This window comes from Typopeltis vanoorti, chromosome 22, assembly GCF_054136105.1.
Source record: "Typopeltis vanoorti isolate ZY-2024b chromosome 22, IOZ_Tvanoo_1.0, whole genome shotgun sequence".
Classification (NCBI taxonomy): Eukaryota; Metazoa; Arthropoda; class Arachnida; order Uropygi; family Thelyphonidae; genus Typopeltis; species Typopeltis vanoorti.
This window is the reverse complement of record NC_143570.1, coordinates 88,945,481-88,961,055: the sequence shown is the minus strand read 5'-3', so window position 1 is coordinate 88,961,055 and position 15,575 is coordinate 88,945,481.

Sequence of the window (15,575 nt, the reverse complement as noted above, 5' to 3'; positions counted from 1 at the left end):
AATATCAAATAGAGAATGAGCGCACTTTATTTTTGTTATAAACAAATCATTTAATAAAGCAGAATTCATTACACCAAAAGAAAACTGAAACAATTATTTATTGATGTCTTTTTTAGCTGCAGTTGACATCATTTCAACTCCCTCCCACATTTACAGAAACAGCTCAACCGCATTTCCCATAATATCTTTGAACAGCTGTCTATTGCAAAACATGGCTTCCTGCAACCCCCCCCCCTTCTTCCTTGGAACTTCTCTGCATAACTTTCTGTTTATGACATACCAATGTCATTTAAATCTGCAGTATCTTAATGACGTTTAAATGAATTTGTTCGATTTTTTTCATTTATGAAATCCAGATAACGTACAATTCAAAAAGTCCAAATATTTGTCCAGATAACTATAAAAAATTAGATTGAAGGATAACTAGAGAAGTTTCTGTGTTTTCTTTCCTGTGAAGTAGTATTTTACCTTCTGGCACAGTTTTACATTCTTTTCTTTACTTTTGTTAATCGATCAACACTTCTTCGTAATAGCTGTGCAGTAGACTAATCTATAGTCGACTCTCGATTACCAGTGGGTGGATTATCCGGTTTGTCATATAATCAACTAGTGATCCAGGGTATCTGAAAAGCATGTTCTATTTGGGTGTTACCTTAACATGCTTTTTTCTTTCAGCGACTATTTAGATTTTTTTGCAGGTAAAATTGAAGAATTATGTGTTTTTCTAATTTTTAAGCTTTGTGTGAACTGCATTCATTATCCGTACCATTTCTGCTTCTTTCTTCTCCATTACCCTGCATAATCGAGAGCCATCTGTAGTCTTTATGTAGTTGCTTGGCGAGGAATACAATAAACGCGTGCGAATTGAATTGTGTGACTAAAGTATCACATAATAGGAAGATGCTCCGAAAGAGAAAAACCTTGGATGTGGCAGCTGTTAGTACTTTTAATGCGAACTGTTTACTTATGTAGGTCAAGTACAGAATACAAGGCCATCTCGAGGGTGTCGATTAGAAGAGGGCATAGCGAAGTTTGAATTTCAGCTGTGTTCCTTACTAGGAAATGCGCGTGTTGTAAGGATTCGTATTCGATGTCGAGCAGGAATTGGAAGGAGGGCAATACAAAAGAAAACACCTTGGGCAAAATATCAAACTCATAAATGGCTGATGCATTGCAGAATGCCGTAAAGGAGTCGCGAGTCTGAATGAAAACTGTACCAAAAACAGAATAAAATGTCTTGCAAAGCTGAAAATGAATAAATAACACCCTCAGGCACAAGTGTGACTATGCACAATGTAAATACTATAACCACACATCATAATCTTTGAATGTTTATTTGTTTTTAAAGGAAATTCCTATTTCAAGGAAAAAGTTCCTTTAAGTAGGAATTTCACTGTCATGTCTTTTTACTTTACCTAAAGAAAAATTTCAGCGTCCACTTCTCAATTTTATAGGAGATGTTTACCATCTATTTCTTACAGTTATATATATATATATATATATATATATATATATATATATAACCCAGAAAGACCTGGGTTCGAATTCCCATCAGTGACGTGAGGAACCTTTATCTGGTCTCTTTCGACTAAAGGTGAGTTAGCCAGTCTCATACGGAAACTCGTTTTTTTTTTTTGTAGTCTCCATAGTTGTTTCTTTATTTGTCCAAGACTATGCACAACACTTTCTACTTCTGTGTCTTAGTGATGTTTATCCTTTCCCATTCGTTGTTAGTTCCTCTTCATCTATTCCATTTCTAATTCAGTAGTGCCACGAGGAGGTTTTTTCGGAGTTTGAGACGTTGCAGTATATATTTTTTAAATCCTGTGAAGTACGAAAATAATTAATTATTATTTTTATGTATAAATTATGCCCCCTTAAAAAAATCATTTGCAATGCAAATATCTCAGGCTTATACAACTTGGTACACTCCTGAAATATTCGCGCAAAAGTCACAATCCTGTAGTGTTAATGGACTCAGAAATCTTAAAGCGTTGTTCTAATTGCATTTTATTTCATTTCAGGGAGCTTCATGTTATGCAGTACTGTGGTCCGGACACCTTCAATCCTATTCTTTTACATCAATCTTTCTCCCCCCCCCCCCAGTTTACTTTTACATAAACCTCACCATAGAATAATGTTTAGTAAGTAAACAACTCGCTGATTCACTCATGAATAGATCTGCAAACTGTATTTTTCTTTAACAGTATTTTTTTCATTTTCTTTCTTTTTTAATCACAGTCAAGACTAAGATTAATTAACAATAGCCAGTACTTTCCTCCACCCCCCGATATTAAAGTTTATTATATTTATTTATTTATTATTTATTGATTGATTTTTTTTTTGACATCTAAATTATAGTATGCACATTCTATCTGGTTACAGTACTTGACTTTTCTCATAGTGTCTGTACTTCTATTTATATGAAGGAACTGAAACTAGTATTCAGCAGGTGCTCTGTAATTGCCTTAGTTCTATAGGTTCGACGCGCCTTTCTACTGTTGTTTCTTTGTCAATTGAATGCATTCATCAGTGGGTTTATATCCTATTCTGGGGAAAAGAAATCGACGTTTCGTAAGGACAAAATCCTTCCAATTGATGGTAGCTGAGTGAATAAACGCTTATGTTCAACCAACGTGTTGCAGTTCGAATTTCATGCTATTATGGGTGCACAGGTGTATTGTTAATCTTTAATAAAGTGTGACGCATACTTTAATAGTGATTAAAACACAGCTGTTAAAGTGTGGTGGAGCACACATATAACTATGGTATCTCTTGTTTACACTGTAAATAAAATATTGATCTGAAAGATAAAACTGACACGTCCATTGAAAGGAGCAATTTTCAAATTATGCCAAGAAGACTGCTTCAGTGGCTTGTTACTAGTGTAATCAGAAGTCCAAACATTCTGCGAGTGTTTTTACGGATGTGCTTATCCTTTTGGTATTCAAAAAATAAAATTTCATTCCACAATATTCTCCTCCTAAGTTCTTTTGTTCTTATAAATAAAAACAATCCACCCATTTTATTAAATAAAAACTTACGTGTTTTTCAACTAACAAACTATTTTATTTTCTTTTAACGGTCTATGTTTCAATCAAAATGCTCATCGAATAATCTCATTTTTCACCGTCCTTTTATCTTTCTTGACTGATAGTGGTTACATGCCCAGTGGTGATACATTATATATCATATTCACATCACAAATATTTTTTTAAGGACGGAAAGAATCAGAAAGGCAAGGAGACAGATGAAATTGTTAAAATGGAAATGTTTGTTTGTGTTCTGTTATCTTAACGACAAACTGCCATCCATCTTCATACAGCCTGTCATCCTTGATTCAGATGAGCATTACCCCTTTCCTAATACGCCATAAATATCATGGCAACACTAATATTCGGAACGCGGCAACCTTGTCTTCGGAACCAGTTGTCTTATCAAGCACTTAACGAGCAGAACATTACGAACATAAAGGAAATCATTAGAAGCATACGGAAGGATATAAATGATCATGGAGGCCACATGCCGTTGTTTTTCTTGTAATGTTCCCGTGCTATAATATACAAGCATTTACTTTGGTGGTGGACGTAAATTAACCCTGCTCTCAAACACGAATGCGGTGTCTTTCATTTTATTATAATTTTATTTATTTTTTATAATAGGAACGTGACTCATTAAGTGTTGAGGGCATTGCAAACATTCCTAGATAACAAGGTGGTCAACGCATATTTCAAATGAAAGATAAAACTACCAGCTGTTGAGAAGTACCTTAGGAACAAGAGAACAAGCAGGCACTGATAGTGGCTACTATCGGCCTAGTGTATATATATATATGATACCATCTGTCGTTAATGACGTTACCATGTTCAATGACGTCCATTACAGAAGCAGATATTATTTAGCATCTTAATATTCTGGCTTCACAGAGAGAAAACATGTTACATACAGTTTATAAAAATTATTGACTTGTTTAAATGAATAGCCAAAGAAATGTTGTGATTGAACTATCATTAAATAAGCAGCAAATACATGTAAACACAAAATCTGTGATCAAAGAAAGAATGAATGTGGAAGAATAACTTTACTGAATGCAGATGTTACTCTGGTGTCAGAAGCTAATGAGATTGTTCAATTAATGAGTGCTCACTTTGCTTAGATATATAACCAGGTGTATGTAGCATGGCGCATAGTGCTACTGCTACATTGGATGAAGAGTTAGAGGTTCATGAAAATGGGGTTGAAGAATTGTTGTATAACCCGGATAAGAATTTGTCAATAGGGACAGATGGAATATCGGCACGTTTGCTAAAGAAATGTTCAACGGAATTGGCTACGCCTTTCACATGTTTGTATAACTTGAGTCTCACTCAGGGATGATACCACAGGAATGGAAGGAATATATGATACTTCCATTGTATACAACGGTGGTGCAAAAACTGATGCTTCCAACTACCGACCTATGAACTCTGTAACTTTGTTGTTGTGGTGAAGATTTTAGAGAAGTTGGTAAGAACTCTCATACAGAAATGGGTAAACAAACAAGCTATACTTTGCAAGGAGCAGCATTGGTTTACTAAAGGAAGGTCATGTATTAGTAATTTGCTCATATTTAATAACAATGTTACGGCCGAGTTGGATAAAGGGAATTGATACACTCTTTTAATGGCCCAAGGACCGAACCAAGGGTTCAGTCTTTGGGCCATTATTGTCCAATCTGTACATTAATGCCATTAGGAAGGGTCTAGCAGGAGATGTACAATTATTTGCCGATGATGCGAAGATAGGCAGGGAAAATCAGGAATGATACTAATATGCAGCGATTACAAAATGATTTGAATAGGCTGGAAATTGGGCAAACGAAAATGGCTATCAGTTCAATATTAGTAAGTGTAAAATTATACCCTTTGGCGTGATAAGATTTCCAGCGGCGTATTACATTAGGAGGGCTATGCTACAAAAAACTGATGAAGAATAGAAAGAGGGTAGATATAAAACTGATGAGGGTAGGGATATTGGCGTAATGGTGGATAGGAATTTGAAGTTCAAAGGTCATATAGCAAAAGTTGCAAATACAATTCAGAGGATAATTGCGATGTTGAAGCGAACTTTGACATGTAAGGATATGGAAGTCATTTTGGCTCTTTATAAGGCCTTCATAAGACTGCACCTGGATTATTGTACGCAGATTTGGTCTCCCGAGTTCCACGGGAATAAAGAAGCTGCGGAAAGGGTTCAAAGAAGAGTTACAAAGATTATATCTGAATTATGGGATTTAGATTATGAGGACAGATTGCGAGTACGTGGATTACAGACTCTGCTAAACAGGAGAAAGAGGGATGATATGATAGAGGATTATAAACTTCTGAATGGGTGTTACAGGATATTGTCTGATGAAATTTTTCGTTATATGGAAGGTGGGGAGAGAACACGAGGATATCCATGGAAGTTAAGTTTGTTCGCAGTCAAGAAAGGGGTAAGAGCTAGGTTTTTCTCTCACAGTGAGTGACTGGAATAGTTAGCTTTTAGGGATAGTGAGTGTATCCAGTGTGAATGAATTTAAGGGAAGGTATGACAACTGCTTTGGATGATTTATAGCCTCTCTCGATGAGTCCTTGACTCCCTGGAGGTCTCAGATAATATAATAATAATATTTCTGAAAAAAAATAGCATCTGCACAAGTAATGGATAAATATAGCAGATTATCCAATAGAATTAACAGTCTTATCTGCTAGCAAAAAATGATCATAGCCAAGTTATTTGAGGTAACAGACCATCAGGTCTAATATTAACACAAATGAGATAGCGGGGTCTACGGTAACAGAATCATTACAAATTGCCATTTGCATTAATAATATCAACAAACTTTCAAGCTGCTGGAGTAATCATTTCTAGTATACACTTCTTCATCTTCTTCAATTCCTCCCCCCCCCCATTCCTCACAGCAATGGAGTGACGTACATGACAGGGCATTTTAGTCTAATATTTTACTGAGAAACGTGAATACCTATTCTTCTTAGCATCATGTATTGTGTTCACCACCTGATTACAAAGATATTATAGAATGAATTTGTACAAACCAAATGGAGAAATGTTTTAGCATTGAAATGAAATTTCAATAATCTTTTAATATATATCTGTTGGAGCGGGTGTATTAAATGAAGAGTGACAGAGAGGAAAAAACAGCATAACAGCTGGGAGGGAGAGTGCTTCTGAAATATCAGTGGTAGTCTAAACCAACGGGAAGAATTATATTTCTCCAAGTTATAAAAATGATAAGATATTTGCATCTGACTGTTACGACCTCGTTTTATGTTTTAACTTCGTCTTCATGAAACAGATTATATGTAACCCTCTGTATTGAAGCCCACTTTAATATAAGGAAAACAAAAAATTAGTCACTGAGCAAGTAAAGGGGGATTTAGTGAATTTTTGTTTATATAAAATCTATGAAACTGCATTTCCCACGTCCCTCCCCCACACACCTTTTCTCATTGCTTTCCCAACGCATGTTGTCCTCTAGTCATTCGTTCATCACGACTACTTTAACCGGTTCTGGGTGCACAGTTCTTTTCCAAGCACTGCCTGCTACGTGTCCTTATTGCATTTCCCACCACCACCATTTCCTTTGGAATTACTTCCTAACTGGTGAAGTCACCAATTACTCAAGTTTTTCATGGCACTCCAGTTGATACATTAGGAAAATTTCTTGGTCCTTTTTGTTTAAACAAATCTGGTTTGTGGCCTGCAAACGTGACCTGTTTGGTCAAGGGGCTACGGAGTTTCTACAACAAACGAAATTAGAAACGCCGGATTCATTGCCTCTTTCCATGAATCCCAATGAAAAATCATTTCCTCGACCTTAATTTGTATCTACCGGTAATTAGAAGGGCAACAAACATTAACAGAGTGGGATGACACGGGATTCCTTGACCTTATCCTGATGCGCTGGGATGACGAAGTTCACAAAATTACGATAATGAAAACCAGTGGGGACAAGAGGGGAATGAAACACGAGGCTCACCCAACACATCCACTTAACGGATAGCAAAAAAGGAAACAGTGTAGACTGGAGAGGAACAAACGCGGCATGTTTTGAGCATGAGCTGGGACACACACCAGTGGCGATACGCTGATTGCTCGACAGACACGGGTTGCTAGTGAACCGTGTGCGTCACCTGCGACCCTTGCTTTCTAACATCCTGACACGCTTTCATTTCGAAAACGAAGTCTAAGAGTTGTTCGGTAGAGGTCGACACTAACGTTCCGGAAGTGCTAAATTACATAATGATTCTTTAGGACCAGTGGGATGTTCGGGTCAGTGGAACTTGAATTTTTTTTCAATGACATATTAAACAGAAAGATCGAGTTTTTTTGTTTGTTTTGCTTTCTTTATATTTTAATGAGAGGATAATCTTCTTCCTCACATCCTTCGTTCTTATACAGTAACAATAATGTAGCACAAAAATTTTTTAAAGAATTATAAAAATATTAGTTTTATTATGCCATTATTCGTTAGTTTACAGATAATTTATATTTTGGTGTTACTAAATAAAACCATTACAAACAAGATCAAATATACCGAAGGAGGGGCAAGTGGATTGACAGAAGGAACAAAACACAGAGCTAACTTGGAGCAGAGGGGGAAGGAAGAACTAATGTTTCAGAACAGAAATAATAGAAATCAAACATAAGTTGTTGTCGTTGTTTTTTTAAAAAAAACTTTTTCAAGACTATTTGAACACCAGATGTCGTTGCAGTGCCAACAAAAAAACATTTCATTTTTATCAACCCAAACATGATTTTCAAGTTACATAACTTGACCCGAGCTTATCTAATTCGCTGAATTCCGTACAGCTGCCGTCTTGTCGGCAAGGGAGGAGGATGAGGCCTCTGCTAATCACTGTACACTTATTTCCATTTCTGTCGTATTTAGTGCACTTCCGTTTCCGCAATGATGACGTCACTCTTCCCAGCAAAGCTGGTACTGCGAATTAATCCAGCTGCCTGTACACATCCTGCTTCAATTCAGAAATGGCGAGCATAACTCCTGGAAATCTTCATTGTTGTTGTTATGCTTTCGAAGCAAATTGTTCCTTTATTTCCATACAAGACACAAAAGTGTTCGCAATGTCAGTACTGAACACGCCCTTTCACATTGTCGAGTGTTTTAATAACCCAATTATCTGCTAAAGATTAAGATGGTGTTTCGATAGATCTATCATTCTGAATGGTACTTATTTGTCAAAGCACGCCCAGACAATACTCATAAGTGCTTGATTTCATTTTTTCGCAACATTGGATTTTATCCCATGCACTAAAAGATAAGATAACTTTAGAAAAGCATCATTCATAATATGAGCGACTTTTTTCTTTCTTTCTTTCTTTTTTTTTTAATAATGAATATCACCCACGAAAGGTAGTAAACCTTTATCTATTATAAATTTATTATTAAAAATACTATATCTATTATAAATAAACTTCCAGCATCTTTCTCTAAATTCCGAGTAATTCAATAATAAGGTGGTACACCTGTTGCCAACTCGTATAGGTAAATATGACCTCTCCTATTGCTTCTGCCTTAGTATCTCCACGTTTGGGTCTGCCTCCCACTTACGAGATCTCAATAAAGGTCGAAACCTGTCTGGATAGTGGCCCTTCCCTTAATGCATAGCAATAAATATACATGTCCGCAAGGAGATGTGCTTTGCATTATGTGAGATACTGAGACAAGGAGTGATGAGAGCTAGGTCCACCTTTGCCTTTGCTCGGAGTTGCCTGGTGTTGTGCCACCTTACCCCAGTCCTGAAGATATTTTCAGGCGCAAACTTTGTTTGATTACACTTGGATAAAGGCTTAAACTAAATTTATTATAGTCTAACCAATTGCAAAATAAACTTCCAACAGTGGAGACTACGGTTTAAATTCGCTGATAAGTGAAAGTGAGTGTGTGGGATGATTTTATTTCTTCAACTGCCAAATATATCGAGACTTGTCCTGTCAGACATGAGATACGCGCTATTTTATGTTTTTATTCTCTTTCAATGATCAGTTAAGGATAAGCAAAATTATAAATAAAGCAATGTAAGATTGAGACGACGACGACGAGTAAGTGCAATCAATTATACCATGATAGATCAGCATTTAAAGAAATATGATTCTTGCATAGGAAAACTTACGATTGTGACAGAAAAATTATGCAGAGAACCACTTTCTTCTACTCGTTTTCACACAAAACCAGATATTTTTATTTTACTAAAAACTAAACTTTCCGTGATTTTCAATGCAGTTTTTTATTACTATAAATTTCTAAGATCGTTTCTCAGATACTCCTGTATTCATTTTATTCTCCAAATCTATAAAATCTGGAATTGAATCTTCAGGGTTCACTCGGTTAACACTTTCATTACCAGAATCTACCTAAGCGGGAGGAGGGAGTTGCAGAGTTTCAACACTGACGTTTAGAGCCTATTCAATTTTCATGCGCCAGTCTCGCTACTGGACTTCAGAATGAAATCAGCAATTGTTGAAAACCGGTATGCTTTCCATTCCAGAAATTAGAATGGGAAAAAGTAGAGTCCGGATTTATTTCTCAAAGGTGTAACAAACGTAACAAATTATGGAAATACTCCCCCTCCCATTAATTCACCATATTCATACAAAGACAAGATATTCTCAGCCATCTTGATCAATCATTTCCAGACGTGTGACCTACTATCTATTTAACAACTTTTTCAAGTGAACCATTAAAAGTTCGCAATACCTTTGGAGTTTCTACCAAACTCTGGTTGTGAGTTTTCGAAACTAGTATACTAGACAAATATCAGTTTACCACACTTGAAGATTTGAATGAACTAACTGTTCAGTTAAAGGCCGATGAGAACCTAATGAAAAGCTTGATGAATCGGATAGCATTGTCACTTAAGAAATGCGCTACATGATGATATCAGCATATCCTCTGTTCTCTAGCAGGTTTATCTGAGAAGAAAAACAGAGTTTCTTGAGGTAAAGAAACTGTGTTCCCTCTGTAAGTCATTCTCAATTGAAAACCCTTTATGAACGTTCCTTTCTACATAATGCCCGACCACATGGTGAAAATGTTCACTGCACAAAATCGTTGCTAAATATATAAGAATCCATTTCGAGATTTTTGTAGCAGTGAATAATAACGCAAAGCTGTTGGTGCACCAAACTGATTCCTTCTATTAATAAGAGACATTTATTATGCATGCCCTCTAAATAACTCAAATATGTAAACTAAACAGCTTCGACACTATATTAAATAAATTAGTGAACGCTGATTAGAATCGAGGCACGTCCGAAAAATAATAATTTAAATTTTATACTTGATTACTTAAGTTTTCGCCTTTCTAAAAAAAAAGAAAAAGTACCTTCTGATGTTTAGAAGAAACAGGGTGGGTGAGAGGACAAAACCTTGTGGAACCGCAGCATTAGTTGCATAGAAGATAGGGAACCATCAACCATCCCACGCAATGTGCGCCCCGTGAGAAAACTAGCTACCCAGTTGCAGAAGTCAAGAGACAGACCAGATGATAGAAGCTTACTTAATAGGCCCTTACGCCACACCCGGTCGAAAGCCTTGGAGATATCTAGTGCAACCACATGGAATTCGCCAAGCTTTTCCATGGTGCTTATCTAGAGACGTGTGACATTGAATGGCATTGGTGGAATCCATACTGGTGGTCGTTTATTAGCTGAGTACTTTCAAGATAGCACAGAAGTTGGCTGTTGATGATTATCTCCATTACCTTGGAGAGGATTGAGGTGAGAGAGATTTCGGCGATAGTTTGATCATAAAGATTTGTTGCCCTTCTTGGAATAGGTTGGGCATGGACTAATTTCCAGGGTACAGGGTAGATGCCGGTGGAATAAGAGAACAAAAAGAGGCAACACAGTATAGGAGTCAAATCCGGAGCACAAATCGTCAGGACAATTGGAGGAATGCCACTAGGAACAGGAAACCTTTTGGTATCTAATTTGGATAGGATTTTTCTGATCACTTACTGGTGAAAACTCAGGGGACACATTGAGTGTTCGGTGTTTGGAATAGTTAGGGGACATTTACCAAAATTATCTATGCAGGCATTTGAAGAAATGTATAATGCCAGTAGATTGACTTTCTCTGTGGGTGACGATACAACAGAATGTTGTAGAATGGGCAAATGTTGTAGCCAACTGCCTTTGGTCAGAGACCAGCATATGCAGCTGTCATTTGGGCACAATGCAAGTTTCCTGCTTTTGGCTCTTTGAAAATCGGTTTTTCATGCATTGATGATTTTCTTGCAGCTGTTTCAGGCTTTGGTGTAAGCTGTGAGAGAAGCCGAAGTTCTTGATGATAATCAGTTGCGGTATGCTTGGTTCTTCATTTGTACAGCCTTTGCGCATCTATTGGAAAACCGGCACTTACTTATGAAATGGAAATTTAGATTGGAATGGGGAATATGTACCTCGATTCCGATTCCGAAGAGGATTACTTTAGTGATAAAATATCGGAGACTATTCCACTTGGCATTCTTATAATGCCAGACGATTGTTGGTTGAGAATAGCTGTGTGGGTGTTGTTCGGGGAAGAGATAAGCATTAGGTTGTGCCCCGAGTTACAACCTTCACAGTGTATTTGGAGGGATCATTAGTGATCATATATATGTAGTGGTTAAGGACTTATTGTGATCTAGTCTCTCAGAAGAGGATGGGGTGTGGAGTTTTGTTGATTCTGTGAAGGGGAGAAGTAAGCATTGGTTAAGGCAGTGGTTCTTAACCGGCGTTCCGCGAACTGGTTACAAGTGTTCCGCCGGTGAAAGATATCACATGACACAGTTCTGAGTATAAATGGCTACTCTAAATAAAAATGTTGAGGGAATTATTTCCGTTATAACAGAACAATTAACAATATTAGAAGAAAAGATTTCAAGTTACTTTCCTTCCTTAAATACGCACAATTATGACTGGATACGAAATTCATTTGGCACAGCTAATACATCAAGTTGTGAATTTTCATTACAAGAAGAAGAAAAATTAGTTACCTTGTCAATGGATCGTACTCTAAAAATGAAATTCTCTGAAATAACTCTTGAGGAATTTTGGATTTTTGTCCAAGCCGAATACCCAGCTCTCTCCACAAGGGCACTGAAAATTTTGTTACAGTTTTCAACATCATATTTGTGTGAGCTCGGGTTCTCAATATTAACCAGTATAAAAACTAAAAAGCGTGAAAGACTTACTAATATAGACAAAGAGATGAGGGTAGTTATATCACATATTAGACCTGATATTGCTGAAATCTGCAACGACAAACTCAAGTATCGCACTTAAATAAGCTCCATTTTTATAAAAGGCAAGTCCATGCATATTTTTATTGTTAGTTTTATGACCCTAATGCTTTTGGTGTTCCCCAAATTTTTCTTACAATCAAAAGTGTTCCGTGATTTTGAAAAGGCTAAGAACCACTGGGTTAAGGAGTCATGGACGTGATTTGGTCAGCAGAGAGAGAGAGAGAGAGAGAGAGAGAAACTCTGTGCTACCACTTGTGTTCCTAGATTTCCAGAGGCACCTCTGGCATGGAATGGTTATGGAGACTGACTGGGGAAAGGGGAAAAATGGATTTTATTAATTCTGTGAACGGGAGAAGTAACCATTGTTAAAAAAGGTACAAATACCCCAATTCGTGGATTATCCCAAATAAATGAATAGAATACGCTAAGATGTATAATTGATAGTACAGTACTGATTATACTGTACTAATCAAAATTTTAAAACAAGAGCTCTTTTGTTTTGTACTGGCACCTAACTTCTAACAACACACACACACACACACACACACACACACACACACACACACACACACACACACACACACACACACACACACACACACACACACACACACAAAATTCACTTTCAAACTTGCTTTTAAAATCTAACTCGTGAAGATTCTGACATTATGGTCCGTCACGAACATACACATAAACGGCACTAACTAACTATATAACTAACTAACTGAACCAATTCAGTGCAGATATTGCCCACAATAATTCAATTAAATGCTTGTTACTTTACATCGTACAGTAATCTATTTTTTAATGGAAATTTCGAAAATGTGCTCCAAACTCGCACTCAAGGCAGCCAATGAAGGATATACATAGACAAGGCGTTTTCTATATTCCTTCGACCCAGCTCACTAGAAAGCTTTTCAGATTGTTTAAATACCCAACACTGCAGGATTAGTTTCACTGTTGAAAGCAAAATAATAACTTTCTGCCCTTCCTCGACATGCTCGTCACCCACTGACCACACAGATCTATAGAATTCCGTGCTCTTACCATTTCGCATATTTTTGGCCACATCGAGAAATAACTATTAGAACAGCTGAATTTTAAAAAAAAATACATCCATACTGACACCACGGCAGCTGTAGTCTCTCCAGCATGTATGTACTACGAATTACGGTTCTGCTACACAATAGTAGACATAAAGTAAGAACGAGCTTTTCTTAGTCTATACCTGCCTGCCTTAAAATATTCCCAAATATTAACAAATACGATTATGTCACATTTCCAAAAATATGGGAGACAGTCATTTTGAGAGAAGTTCAGTCCAATGACAAAAAGTCTTTCTGTTCATCTAACAATTTCCTTAAAAAGCGCGCGAACTAAAATACGCTTTTTATTTGCTTTCTTTCTTTTTTCTTTTTTTAGCACTTGCACGTAGTTATCATTTAATGAAGGTAGTGTATGCAAAAGATATGCCTTTGTATCAAAAGTGGAATGCGGAAGCAAAAAATGAAATATATTTCCAATTATTATCTCTACAGTCGTCTCTTAGGGACACGAGTTTTGCCATTATTTTTGACAGTGGCTTCCAATATAACAGTATTAAAGGATTATTTCGAAAAGGAAACCTTAATTTGATATCTAATATTATTAATAATTAACCATATGAACAGAGACTAAACTTGAGATGCACTTATATCACAAAAGTAAATAAAAATCACAGCGGAGGAAGCTACGAACAGAAACAATGTTGTCATTTATACTGTTGTTTTCCTGTTTTTAATTTAAGAGACATTTCTGTCAACGAAACAAGGTCAACATGCATGTTAACACACCTAAATTTATAGCCGTAGCTGCGCGACATGAGGTATTCACGTATTTGTTTCTCTGTTGTTATTTCTTTAAGGTCTTCCGGACGGTAGTGTGACGAAATGGGCCGTCACATAAAGCAGTGTAAGTTATGGAGATATGAAAACATGGATTTCCTGTGCCCTCTTATCGACTTGTTCTCTCTTTTTAAACATCATCCTGTACTCACTTTTACAAGCCTGCGTACGTTCTGTTATTGGTATGAATTTTCCCCTTCATTTCATTTGTAAACAAATAACCTCTTTTTAATCGATGACTGTTCGTTTTTCTAATTCCATTGCCTTTTCCTCACGCCAGGAAATGCAGTTCTATATTCAGTATCTCTCGCTAGGGCTCATTCCTAAACTTAGCAGTGAGCTAAGTTCTTTGTCATTTTTGAGGTCATAGTCAAGTCAGCATCAGCGAATGCTCAGGAAAGGTTTACGGGGTCTAAAATCTGTGTCAGTAGTTTCTTTTGCTACCTTATTACATATGCAGATAAAAGTAAATAAATGGGTAGCATGAAGTAAGAAAATAATAGTTATCTCATTAAGACAACCACCCTTACGCTGTTGTGTGCGCATTGATATTTAAATTGCTCTTGGTTAACTCAAATCATCAGCCCATGATGTGTCGTAAATATAAAATACGTTTTTACATCATAAACAGCAAAAGGTAAAAATCTGACCATAAAATTTTTCCAAATGAATAATGGATACAGAGTTACTATTACGTGCCATGTTTCACATAAGTATACTTTCGTCTTCTTTCCTCCCCCCCCCCCTCCAGAGAATTATTTAAGTCATATAAAGAGAAGTGTGTTAAGTATTCAAAATGTTCGTGGGAATCTCAAGCAGGTTTTTTTTTTCCCCTTTGTTCAACTTCCTCCTTATTCTACACGGCGCAGATGTTGAATACTGGATATGATTATTCCTCCAGAAATTTTTCAGCCTCGTGTGCGTGCTTGGCATACTGCCGACATTTCTTTGTTTTGACTGGCAGCTTTCATCTTAGCAACAACATACAGACGATGTTTCAAATTATTCCCCGATGACTCTATGGCTGTCGTGTATTTTGACTCACGGTTATCACTTTCTTCTTGTTATAAAAAAAGATCTGGAAATTTCACTAGATAAACGCGTCTGGGACTATTTCCTTGTTCCTCCCGTGTGCCATCGTCACCACGTGCATTGCCTTTTCAGTGTTTTAAATAAGTTAGCGACTCACTTTTCTCTTCACGTGCATGCACTACTTGGCGTTATCTTAGCCCTTTCGCTCGATATCGCAGTTCGTTGTCTCTCGAGCACGCTCGGGTTCACTTTGGTATTCTTGACGAGTTACTTCAGAGTTCCATTTCGAAACAGGCTACGTGTCCCTCTTGTAATGTGTATTTTATGGCATGCGGTACATTTTTTGTGTATATTCGATCATTCGTGTAAA